This window comes from Lepisosteus oculatus, unplaced genomic scaffold (assembly GCF_040954835.1).
Source record: "Lepisosteus oculatus isolate fLepOcu1 unplaced genomic scaffold, fLepOcu1.hap2 HAP2_SCAFFOLD_111, whole genome shotgun sequence".
NCBI lineage: Eukaryota > Metazoa > Chordata > Actinopteri > Semionotiformes > Lepisosteidae > Lepisosteus > Lepisosteus oculatus.
In genome coordinates this window covers 189,581-202,349 of record NW_027167662.1, presented here as the reverse complement: position 1 = coordinate 202,349, position 12,769 = coordinate 189,581, and the positions used below count along the sequence as shown (strand labels likewise).

General features: G+C 46.8%; 3 non-coding genes and 1 pseudogene across 3 annotated transcripts; 3 read left to right on the top strand and 1 right to left on the bottom strand.

Moving 5' to 3' along the window:
- Window positions 1-2,589: 2,589 nt before the first annotated feature.
- Window positions 2,590-2,708, top strand: LOC138226018 (5S ribosomal RNA). Its single transcript, XR_011184345.1, has one exon. It is a non-coding gene; the product is annotated as a 5S ribosomal RNA (ribosomal RNA).
- Window positions 2,709-3,331: 623 nt separating this feature from the next.
- On the bottom strand, window positions 3,332-3,467 carry LOC138226043 (U1 spliceosomal RNA; annotated as a pseudogene).
- A 5,279-nt stretch (window positions 3,468-8,746) lies between these two features.
- Window positions 8,747-8,863, top strand: LOC138225998 (U5 spliceosomal RNA). Its single transcript, XR_011184326.1, has one exon. It is a non-coding gene; the product is annotated as a U5 spliceosomal RNA (small nuclear RNA).
- A 1,468-nt stretch (window positions 8,864-10,331) lies between these two features.
- On the top strand, window positions 10,332-10,473 carry LOC138225987 (U4 spliceosomal RNA). The gene has a single exon (XR_011184315.1). It is a non-coding gene; the product is annotated as a U4 spliceosomal RNA (small nuclear RNA).
- The last annotated feature ends 2,296 nt before the right edge of the window (window positions 10,474-12,769 follow it).

Here is a 12,769-nt window from a genome sequence, read left to right as displayed (position 1 = left end):
AACATCCGTTTTATATTACATTATTTTTTGTGAAATTTGTCATTTTTTGCACTATTTTTAATAAAATCTCTAATTAAAAGTGATTAAAATTAAGTTTGGAACAACAAGGAACACAAAAAAAAAAAGATTTTAAGGAAAAAAATGATGTCTTCTGTGCCAGGTGCCTGCAAGGGGAGAAAGCTAGAATCCTACGCAGGCTCCTGGAGCTCTGTCCTGGCTAAAGGAGGGTGAATCCATCCCATTCAAAGCTCCATGAAAAAATGATATTTTTAAATTAAAAAAAAAAAAACATTATAGAACAACATCTCTTGGTCCACAGAGTGCAAAAATCCAACTTTGAAGAAAATCCATTGACTGATCCCCGAATCCTGAAGTTTCTTCGCATGATATCGGGCTTGCAACCACTTTCTAGAAAATTATGAAAAATGCCAAATGTATATCTCCAAATAATTTTATGTGCTTCAGAAGAGCCCAGGAAAGTTTTTTGCATACATGAAACCACGCCCGTTTGCACGTAAGCAGACATGGTTGCACACACGACTGCATGAAAGCACGCGTGCATGCGAAGTCATCCTGTTGAGCATTTGAAAAGCCGCACCACGCCGCACTTGAAATAGCTCTTACATTAGTGGTAGACGCAGGAATCGCCTTTTTATTTACGCTCTTACCAACGCGATGAAAAGCAAAACAAAGCAAAGCAGAGCAAAACAAAACGAACAAACGAAAACCCTCACGTCCCGCACTTGCATATAACGCCGTTACGTGCACCCCCAACATTCTTCTTTGCGCATCTGTGAAAGGTAAACTCTTGAGGAAACTCTGAACCAGCTCTAAGGAAACGAATCAGATTAGACGTTACTTTGACTCATCTTTTTACGCTCAGTGCTGGATTACTCAAACTCCAGCTAGGGTTAGGGTTAGCATTCCCATGCTACTTAGACACTTTGTTTACGCTCAGTGCTGGATTTTGGGAACTTTAGGACGAGTGGGAATTTTCTCCTATCTGTCAATTCTGTTTTGTTTTGGAGACTCTTGGTTTCCTATGTTGTACAGTGCAGCGTGAAGGAAACATTTTCCAAAACTGTGTCAGCTCAAAAGTTGTAAGAAAACCTCTCCAGCTGCTTTAACTCTCTTCATTTTTGTCATTTAATGTGACACTCGATGTATAACTGGAGCCTCACATATGCAAATGGTGAGGCTCCAGTTCGACACCCAGTTCGACACCACTTTACTGTATATGACAAAAGCATGGCAGACTGTGCCGGACCGGCAGATAACCTCCGCTTATTTTTACCATATTAAACATTGGAAATCCAACCACTTGCATTTGTGACACTTTATTTTAGCTCCACCTTAGACACTCTTAAATCTTCAAACACTTTTCTCTTCTCCCGCAACACTCTTGTCTGTCCGCACTATGTGTCAGTGTTGCATGACAACCCATCTCACCACGGAAAGGAACCTAACAGCTTTGGTAAGAGAGGAGAAAAGGACCTGGCCCGTACGATTAGGCGTTATTAGCACCACGCTCTAACCAACTGAGCTAACCGGCCTCACGACAGTGCTCCTCTCTGTGCTGCAAAAAATCGAACTCAGGGAATTTCTTTTGTCCCCCTTTGAATAGAAAGCCGTGTAATTCAGTGTACGGGCTTTCTCGTGCAGTTTCATGGTTCTTGTAACCCAAATCCTACACTGGCCTGAAGTGCCCCCCCATTTCACAGCATTTTTCAGCTGATTTAAAATGTACCTAAAGGAGAAGCATTATTGAAGACCATCAATTACCAAGAGCTTTTGTCAAAGGTTTTGGTGGTCATTTTTAATGACCACAGAGCGCTGTGACCTCGGTTTTACATCTCATCCAAAAGACAGCGCCCTTTTACAACACAGCATCTCCGTCACTATACTGGGGCATTGGGACCCGCACAGACCTCAGGGTGAGCGCCCCGCCGCCGGCACCATTAACACCGCTTCCAGCTGGAAGCTTTGTTTTTCCCTGTAGCTCACCCTCATCCGGGTACTGACCTGGCTCACACCTGCTTAGCTTCAGTGGGTTTTCAGTTGCGAGTTGCAAGGGGATGCAAGTGATGGAGCTGCTCGCTGCAAAAGCCACTGCATTGGCCGGGAATCGATCCCAAGCCTCCCGCGTGGCAGGCGAGAATTCTACCACTGAACCACCAATGCTCAGTGCCTGGGCCTTCAAAAAAGACGCTTTTTTGGTGCTCTGTGCAAAAAGCGTCGACATCTTCCAGCTGCAAAATGCCATTCGCGGCCGACGTGTTGGACCGGTGCGCTTTACGTGCTGAAATAAACACGCGACAGCCCCGAAATGTTTCCAGAGTGCTGTGCACTGGAGGTTTTTGTCTGGTGAAGACTTGCCTGGTGCTTCTCCTTGCAGATTGTTTGTCCTCCTCCAGTGCGGGACGAGCCAACACAAGGGAGCGCATTCGCCAACATCCAGGCACGCAATGCGATTTGGAAAGCAGCTCCTTTCCAAAGAGTTGCACACGAACGATCCTTCAGTCCCGCTCGGGGGGCACGGAACCCCTGCCACACACAGCTTCAAGTAGCGAGTCAGGCGCCAGGATTTTCACTTACGGCCACACCACCCTGAACACGCCCGATCTCGTCTGATCTCGGAAGCTAAGCAGGGTTGGGCCTGGTTAGTACTTGGATGGGAGACCGCCTGGGAATACCAGGTGCTGTAAGCTTTTGCTCTCCCGGCCAGCAGGGGTCGCCGTTGGTGCCGTAGGCTTTGGGAGGAAAACCTGCAGGATGGAAAGGTGATCTATAGCCTCATCTCTAGAGATGTTTTGTTGCTGTAGCATGTGTGTGACCCATATTCAAAAAAAAAAAACCCGTCTGTAAAACGAATATCGAAGCTGCCTCTAAATCTGCAAATGAAGATGAGTCGATAAACCACTCGTTTTTCGTATAACTAGACATATATTCATTTGTTACCGATTTCATTCATTGAGCACGGATACAATAGAGGTACAGCCATTCACTGTTTGACATGTCTGCACTGGTACAGAACCGAGCAATCAGAAAACGGGTGAAACTGTCTTTAGACTCAGCATACAGTACCGAGGCCCCCCATGACCAAATAAAGGCTAACCTCGATAATCAGCCTAAAGAACGCAGACTACAGCAAAACGACTGACTTTGAAAAGGGAATGAACGTCCGGAAGGAGTAGTGGAACTAGCTTGAGATGCTTCTCCGGACCCCTAACTAAAAGCAGCGGCGTCCACTCCTGTCGAACCGGGATCCTTCCGCAGCCAAGCAGCTCGTGGTGTCCTAACCCTCCCGTATCTGATTTTGGACCAAGCACATCAGGGGTGAGCACGAACGCAGTCCCCCACTACCAGAAATTATGCAGTCGAGATTCCCACATTTGGGGAATACGCAGGGGTCAGCACAGCCGGAGTGCAATGGCCGAGCCTCGCCCTGGGTGAACCACTTCAATTTTTAAGAACTTTATTTTCTTTTCACAAAAAAATACAGGACATCACAAATCAGAAAGCTTTACATTAATATACATACTTAAAACAGTATATATGATCACATCTCATTACATTTTGACACGGTAACAGTTACATAGTAACAATTTTCTTTTTTTCTGGTGCCAATCACATTCTTTACTTAAACATGATAATGTTTTTCACAGTTTCTTGAGATATTGACCTATGCTCTCTATTTCCCACAGATTTTCTGCTTCCTCCCTCCCTTCTCTCCACAGATCTCTGAGGTAATAGTTCTCTCGGGTGATGAACAGGGCCAGGCTACCTGCTGCCTTGACTGGGACCTCGATGCCTTTGAACAGCCCCATGTTCCTCACTCTCCACAGGGCGTCTTTCCCACTGTTCACCACGGCCCAGATCCTGTCAAACACGTCAGGAGGAAGTTTGACAGGAGAGATGCCGTATATGACGAAAGCAGCGGTCAGGGTAAATTGGGGCGAGAGAGCCTGCAACCAATCTTCAAACTGTGCCCAGAAGGCCTTAGCAAAAAAGCAGGACCACAGGAGATGGGTCATAGTCTCCTCCTCGCCGCAGCCCACCCTAACGCAGCGAGGGCTGGGGGTGAGGCCCCTACGGTACAAGAAAGTTTGTACCGGTAAGCACTGGTGGACGACACTCCAGGCTAAATCTCTGTGAATGTTGCACAGAAATTTAGAGGATGTGTGTTTCCACACCTTCCTTGTTTGGGCTGATGTTAAAATGCCCACAGGGGTCTGCCTATTGTTCTGGGGTGCAACGAAATCTTCCAGTTTTTGGACGCTGACATCTCGGAGGGGAATATGGCCAATTGGGTGAGATCTTAGAAAACTTTTAACTGTCCCATAAATTGCAGGGCATGTGTCAGAGAGTGGGACGTCCAGCTTGGGTCTGACACCCCACACTCTGAACACCTCCCTACCTACCCAGAGCCTGGAAAAATAAGTCCAGGTACGCGCTGCAGGTGCTGTTGCAAAGCCTCTCAGCACAGAGGCCAGGAAAATGCACAGCAGCTTCGTAGCAATATCTGGGACAGACTTCCCCCCTGAGGGTAGCGGCCTGTACATTATTTCCCTTCTGAGTCTTTCCTGCTTCCCACCCCATAGAAATTGAAACATCAATCTCCTCAGCACCGCCGCAACACGGTGTGGGATTGGGAAGGTAGAAGCCAGAAAATTCAAGACAGACAAGAGCTCGGCTTTGATGACCAGCACCTTCCCTATCATGGTGAGGTCTCGGTCCTTCCATTGCATCAGTTTTTTGTTTAAGATTGGCAATTTGTTCTGCCAATTTACTGTTCCCATCTCTTCTCCAAAATACACCCCCAGGACCTTAATTCTCTTCTCTTGCAGCCTGAGATCATGTCCTTCTTTTGGCTCCCTCCAGTTCTGATAAAAAATCTCACTCTTAGATGTGTTAATTTTTGCAGAGGAAGCCAAAGAGAACCGATCACAGCACTGCAGAGCTCTGCTAATTGAGGCATTGTCAGAGAGGAGCAGGGTGACGTCATCCATGTATAGAGATGTCTTTACCTCTCCTCCCCCACTTCCAGGCACTGGTATCCCATTAATGGCCTGATCCTGGCGCAAGGCAAAGGCTAAGGGCTCCATAGCCAAAACGAATAACAAGGGGGATAATGGGCAGCCCTGCCTCACCCCTGAACAGACTTCAAAGGGGCGTGATCTATTGCCATTAACCATTACTCTGCTGTTGCTACCTGTGTACAGCAGGTTAATCCACTTTCTCATGATGGGGCCAAACTTCATGTGCTCAAGTACCGATGTTAAGTACTGCCGGTTTAGGCGGTCAAAGGCCTTTTCTAGGTCTACACCTAAAATGCACAGAGGGAGGGAGCGATCCTCTGAGTACAGACAGACATCCCTCAACAAGGCCAGGTTGTCGCTCATCAGGCGTCCTGCTATCCCACAAGTCTGTTCTTTCCCTACCAGTGAGGCCACTACATTTTGTAGGCGCAGGATCTTAGTGTCCACGCCTAAGAGGCTGAGGGGTCTCCAGTTCTTTATGTCATTCTTTGCTCCTTTCTTAAACAAGAGAGAGATAGTGCCTTCTCTTAAGGAGTCAGGCAGCAATTCTGTCTTATAGCTTTCCTCGAATAGGAGCAGTAGCGGATCCTGAAGCAGATCCCAAAAGGTGCAATAAAATTCTTTAGGGAGCCCGTCAGCACCCGGAGTTTTCCCCTTCTGTAAGCTCTCCATAGCCTGTCTCAGCTCTTCTACGGTCAAATCCCTCTCAAGTACTTCCCTATCTTCTTCACTCAAAACGTTTTCTAGCTTTGAGGTAAAAAAATGAATTTCTTCATCCTTTAACTCTGTAGAGCTGTACAGTCTTGAGTAGAAGGCCTCGGTGCAGGAGAGGATAGCACTCGGCTCTGTTCTCTCTCGTCCCTCCTCATCAACTACACTTTCCATGACAGACTTGGAGCCTACCACTTTCCTGAAAAAGAAGCGAGTACACTTCTTATTTTCTTCCAAGAACTGCACTCTGCTTCTTAACAGCACTCCTCGACTACTTTCTTCGGCTATGCTCCGGATGTCCTTTTTTAAAAGGGTGATATCCTCGAGCACATCGAAGCCACTGTGCAGCATCGTGTACAGAGACGCTGCAGCTGCCTCTGTTTCCTGGCTAGCACTCCTCTCCGTCTGGCAGCAGCCTTCCTTCCCTCAGCCATGAAAAAGGCCTTTGTCCTCACCTTCACCTCCTCCCACCACTCTCCTACTGACCTGTACAGACACTGCAAGGACAGCCACTGTGATAGTTTCTCCTTGTAGTGGGATACTACCCCCTCGTTCTCTAGCAGCTTTGTGTTGAGTTTCCAGAGGCCTGGGCCAAAGACAGTCCCGCCCTGGAGTTCCACTCTACACCCTAAAGCCTGATGATCTGAGAAGAAGACAGGCTGAAGAGTGACCCCAACAACTTTCACTCTCTCTGAGACAAAGCAATAGTCAATTCTGGAGCTGCTATTCCTCCCTGACCATGTATATCCTGCTGTTGTGGGATATATACATCTATATGTGTCTGAGAGTTTAAAGTCTTGAACTAAGTTTTGCAGGGCCAGTGAGCTGGAATCCAATTTTATCGGCAAGCTAGACTGCCTGTCTGTGTGCTCTAAGATACAATTAAAATCCTCTCCCACTATCACGTCTGTGCTACTTAACAATAGGGGAGAGAGTGCCTTGAGTAGCTCCACCCTTCCTCCCACGTCAGTAGGACAATACACATTGATTAGCCGCAGGTTAATGGTCCCCCATTCCACATCCACACACAGCAACCTGCCATCTATGACCCTCTGAATACTTTTCAATTTGAAAGCCCATCCTTTGAAAAGAATGGCCACGCCAGAGGCTCTGTTGTTATTGTCCCCTGACCAAACAGAAGGCCCTTTATCCCACCTATCTTCAAAGCTTTTATACCTCTCTTGATAGGCTAAAGCACACTCCTGCAACATCAACACATCTCCCTCTCTCTGCTGGAGGTAATCAAAGACACACTGACATTTAACTCTGTCATTGATACCTCTGGTGTTAAGAGAAATTATGTTTAGAGCCATATTACATAAGAAAGTGGAACCAGTCTTTACAAAACACATTTCTCTTCGGTCTCACCTGTTACCTTCTTCTTTTTCTTTTTCTTCTTACCAATTTCCTGCCAGCCATCCTCTGAATGAGCCTTCATCAGGGTGGCAGCAGTAAAAGCGTTCACGGAGTCCATTTCAAGGAAGGGGGTAGAAGGAGGGGTGGAGGGGTTCCAGCTGTCCCCATCGCCATGCTCTCCTTCCTCCTCGCTCGGGGAGAAAACAGCCATTTTTCCTTTTCCTCAAGTCCAGCTCCTGGGAGCACTGAGGGGAAAGGGGTGCAGCCGATGCACCAGTCTCCTCTTCCCCCTCACCCACCAGCTGTTGCAGATCCTCCGTGATGGACTGGATGGAGGAGAGAAGGGCATCTGTAGCACTTGCAGAGTCTGAGAAAAGCAGCTCTGCTGAATCCTGGGTATCCTCGCTGGACCCGCTCCACCGGGGGGCCCCACACTGGCCCTCGTTCTGAGGAGCAGGAGTGGGGGAGGGGTCCTCGCTGTTCTCTGGGGTTTTCAAACCCTCGTGCTTGTCTGGTGCAGTCTGCGGTTGTGGGAGCGTAGTGGAATTCTTTTCCACCGGCCCCGGAGCTACAGCAGGACTGATCCTGGCTGGAGGCTGAGACTCTTTGTCCAACAAGGGTTCTTTGTTTGACTTGTTGTTTGCTTTGGCTTTTCGGGCCGGTTTAGCTGAAACAAGCACTGCCTCATCCTTTCTCATTTTGAGTTTATTGGCGTAGGCGTGAGGGCAGTTCTTAAAAACGTGTCCTTCCGAGCCACATAAATTGCACTTTGGCAGCATTGAACAGTCAGAGGCTAAATGTCCCTGTTTGCCACAGGTCTTGCAGCATTTCACAGTGCAGGACGATGCCAGGTGTCCCACAGCACCACAGCGCCGACACACCTTTGGTTGTCCCACATAAAAAACATAGCCATTGCAGGCGCCCAGTCGTATTGTAGAGGGCAGGTGCCTTAAGCCTCCATTTACATTGTCCGGTAGCAAGCGAACCTCGAATTTCCTTGCTCCTGTTTTTATACCGTCAACATCTCTAATCTCAGTTCCATGGTGGACGGTGCAGTACTGCTTAAGCCAGGTGTGAATGTCCTCCGTCTTTGCCAGTTCCGAGAACATAACAACATGCACCGTTTTCCTCTCTCTCTGTGTCAGAGGCTGCAAGTTGATCTTCTCAAGGGCAGGAACTTTCCCTCTTTTTGCCTCAAACACATCCACACATTGTTCAAACAGAGAATAGGTAGCAAAAACAACCTCAAATGCTTTCTGACCTGGGAGAGCGAAGATGAAATCCAAGTGCCGAGGTTCAAAGCCAAGTTCCTTCTGTAACACTTTTCTGCTGAACTGCATACGATCCATGAAGAGGTCATCCAAAAGCTCAAAACGTACAGCATTCTTGCGGGATCCAAAGGTTGCCATCTCAAACTGCAAAACAAACACTGCTTCCACAAAACAAGAAAACAATCCAACTACTCCAACTACAGGCTGATCAAGGTATCTCCCCTGCCAGGTAAGCCGAGAGCCGCAGGCGATGAGCCCGGAGCTGAACGGGCCCCACTGGCTCGTTTGTAAGGCCAGGTGCATTGCCAACCACGACCGGCAGGGCAGAGGCCTTGAAGGCGGCCTGGGCTCCTGCAGCTGTCCAGCCACGCACTCTGGTTTCTCTTCATCTCGTACAAATCTTTTGCCTTTTACTAAAGATTTCCATGGAGAGGAGCATGAATGAGTTCCATACAATTTTTGTGCTTCCCTGCCTTCGGGTGGGGCGCAGCTGGGCTGGTCAAAGAGAGAAAACAAAACCGCTCACAATCGCTCTTATTACGGCGACTGTGGCCGTCTGCTCTGCGAGTCCTCGGTCTCCGCCTGTCTGATTGGCGCTCTTTCCTTTGGGAGGCGGGAAGTGTCCGGCCGCAAATATGAAGCGTTACAGCAACGACATGCCATGAGACGATTGATAAAAACAAGCTTGTTACGTCTCAACAGAAACGCTCTTTAGCTCTTTCAGCGTTATGCAGAGAACAGCGTCTGTCGAGATCACTTTTGAGTCAGCGCGAAACGCCGTGTGCTGTCAGTTTGATTTCATATTGCTCGTAGCGGCACCCGGCTTTTGTCTGTCAAACGTTAGGTTGCGCTTCTTCATGCTGCATCGTCGGCATGAGTGGAGCTTTTTAAACGTCTGTACTTACTGCGCCCCATAAGAAATGGTTTGTCCCCGTTCAAAAGAGATTGTGCGATGTCCTGCAGCGTTCGCAAAGCAAACCTTTGACAGTTTGAAAAGAGGAATTTATTCTGCTTCCTGTGCGTGCAGTAGTTACAAAGTTGAACGTCTTTACACGATCTGCTGCAGTTTTCAGTGGGCGGGCTTTGTCAGATGGCTTGGAAAAACGCACTGTGTTTCGGCTCGGGAAACATCATGAGCAGTGTCCTGCATGTTTTCTGTTTATAGCTGTCTTTTAACGCATACAGAATTCATTCGAAATCATTGATTTCTCCAATTAACAAGGGTCCCTTTTTGAACCTGCGAGAAGCATTCTTTCAATGTAACAGATTTACTCCGAGGAAAGGCAGCATGACATTGAGAGTAGCTCAAGCTTTCAGCGCCCGTATCGGACTGCGTGTATGCAGACACCGCTCAGAATCCCCTGTAAGATTCTCCCTCAGTTCCGTTGTGCAGTGCTTTACCTCTTTCAAAAGGCTTCACTTTCCTAGTCACATTCCAAGACTCATCGAACCCGGGCTGTTTCCTCCAGCGGTATAGTATTGCAGTGAGACAGCACGATGCCTGCAAGACTATGTCACGCTAAACGCCACAGATTGTGTTTGTCCCTTCGTGTCAGTCGTCCTGCAGCCACGGGAAGTGGGACACAAACATGCTGCAATGCTTTCAGGACGTTAGGATTTGTTTGTGCAACATCCGAGAAGAGTACTTGTGGCTTGAATGTGAACTGTACGTGCCCGCCCCCTTTCCTCTGTAGTGTATGAGTTCCTCCCGGCATGCCCTTCGTCATTGTTCTGTCATCTTGTATTTAAAGGGTTGTATTTCTGCTGCTGAAAATAAGCAACGGTTTTCTCACAACGCCCTTTGTTCCCGACGGAGCCCTTGTCTGTCATGAAATTCTTCAAAACCTCAAGCTAGAAGAAGAAGACGACAAATATGAAGCGTTACAGCAACGACATGCCATGAGACGATTGATAACGATTTCCATAGGATCCCCGCGGTTGCCTGGCAACCGTCAGCTTTGCGCATTGGCAGTATCGTAGCCTGTGAGGTTTAGCCGAGGCGCGATTATTGCTAGTTGAAAACTTTTCCCAATACCCCGCTTCCGCCGGTTTGCAATACAATCGGTGAAAGCAATTTTTGACAGTCTCGTCAGAGCGTGACATAGTCTTGCAGGCATCGTGCTGTCTAACTGCAATACTATACCGCTGGAGGAAACAGCCCGGGTTCAATGAGCCTTGGAATCTGACTAGGAAAGTGAAGCCTTTTGAAAGAGGTAATGTCGACGCTTTTTTAACAGAGCACCAAAAAAGCGTCTTTTTTGAAGGCCTGGGTATTGAGCATTGATGGTTCAGTGGTAGAATTCTCGCTTCCCATGTGGGAGGCTCTGGTTCGATTCCCAGCCAAAACAGTGGCTTTTGCAGCGAGCGGCTCCATCACTTGCATCCCCTTGCAACTCGCAACTGAAAACCCACTGAAGCTAAGCAGGTGTGAGCCAGGTCAGTACCCGGATGAGGGTGAGCTACAGGGAAAAACAAAGTTTCCAGCTGGAAGCGGTGTTAATGGTGCCGGCGGGGGGGCGCTCACCCTGAGGTCTGTGCGGGTCCCAATGCCCCAGCATAGTGACGGAGACGCTGTGTTGTAAAAGGGCGCTGTCTCTTGGATGAGATGTAAAACCGAGGTCACAGCGCTCTGTGGTCATTAAAAATGACCACCAAAACCTTTGACAAATGCTCTTGGTAATTGATGGTCTTCAATAATGCTTCTCCTTTAGGTACATTTTAAATCAGCTGAAAAATGCTGTGAAATGGGGGGGCACTTCACGCCAGTGTAGGATTTGGGTTACAAGAACCATGAAACTGCACGAGAAAGCCCGTACACTGAATTACACGGCTTTCTATTCAAAGGAGGGCAAAAGAAATTCCCTGAGTTCGATTTTTTGCAGCACAGAGAGGATTGCTGTCGTGAGGCTGGTTAGCTCAGTTGGTTAGAGCGTGGTGCTAATAACGCCAAGGTTGTGGGTTCGATCTCCGTACAGGCCAGGTCCCTTTCTCCTCTCTTACAAAAGCTGTTAGGTTCCTTTCCGTGGTGAGATGGGTTGTCATGCAACCCTACCACATAGTGCCGACAGACAATTAAATGACAAAAATGAAGAGAGTTAAAGCAGCTGGAAAGGTTTTCTTACAACTTTTGAGCTGACACAGTTTTGGAAAATGTTTTTTTCACGCTGCACTGTACCACATAGGCAGCCAAGAGTCTCCAAAACAAAACAGAATTGACAGTCATATAATGTCCATTAACCCCGGTTTTAAACACAGCATCATGTCTGCCATCATAAGAATATGAGTCCAATATTTTAGAATATAGTCAGAATGTCTTCTAACCTTACCTGTGGTGTCTTTAATCCCTATTGCTCAATGCATAGTGTACGTACTGCATACATGTGTCTTGAGAATGAGGAATGGGCCCCTGAGAGAAATTATACATTCTGGATGAGGTCAAAGGTGCTGGAACACTGTATTTAGGATGTGTTTGCAGTGATTGTGTCTCCTGCTTCAACGCAGTGATATATAGATGTGCTCCTGTAATTTATTGGTACATGCCCAGGGCAGTAAGTAGTCTGAGGATTTATTTCCAGACGGCATAGAGCAGTGAAGCAGTGAAGTAGTGCAACACACTGGATCATTATATTATTAGAATCTATTCTACTTAAATTATTACATTATACACAACTTGAGTTCATTTTAAAAATTAAAAGGTAATGAAAGGAATGCATATTCATGAGGAAGATAATACCGATATGCATGTGATAATCTTCCTTTTGTCATGTAAATCATGTTCATCATTACATGATGGGAGCTAAAACAGAAGTTGAGAGAGAGCAAGGACGCCTACAGGAGGAAGGTATAGGACAAGCTGCAAAGGAAAAGCTACAACCCACGACAGCTACTCACCCACCCATCCCACACAGCTATCACTCTCCAACACCTCCGCCATTAACACCTCCAGCACTGAAAGTGCTATGTGCACCATCCACCAGGCCAGGCTGACCAGGCCAGTGCAATACACTGGATCTTTATATTATTAGAATCTATTCTACTTAAATTATTACATTATACACAATTTGAGTTCATTTTAAAAAGTAAAAGGTAATGAAAGGAATGCATTTTCATAAGAAAGATAATACCGATATGCATGTGATAATCTTCCTTATATTATGTAGTGCATCATTTGGACACTTTGTGGGCTTGAAATACAAAGAAAATCATGTTCTATGGTACAAGATAAATACAAAACGTAAGCTTTTATTTTAATTAGATTTGTTTATAAAGCATAAGCAATCATTTATTACATTAATATATGTGAAAATAACATTTTAGCATCATATTATACATACAGGTCTCTAGCTTCAACACAGTGCTATATATATATATGCTCAGTGATTTATTGGTACA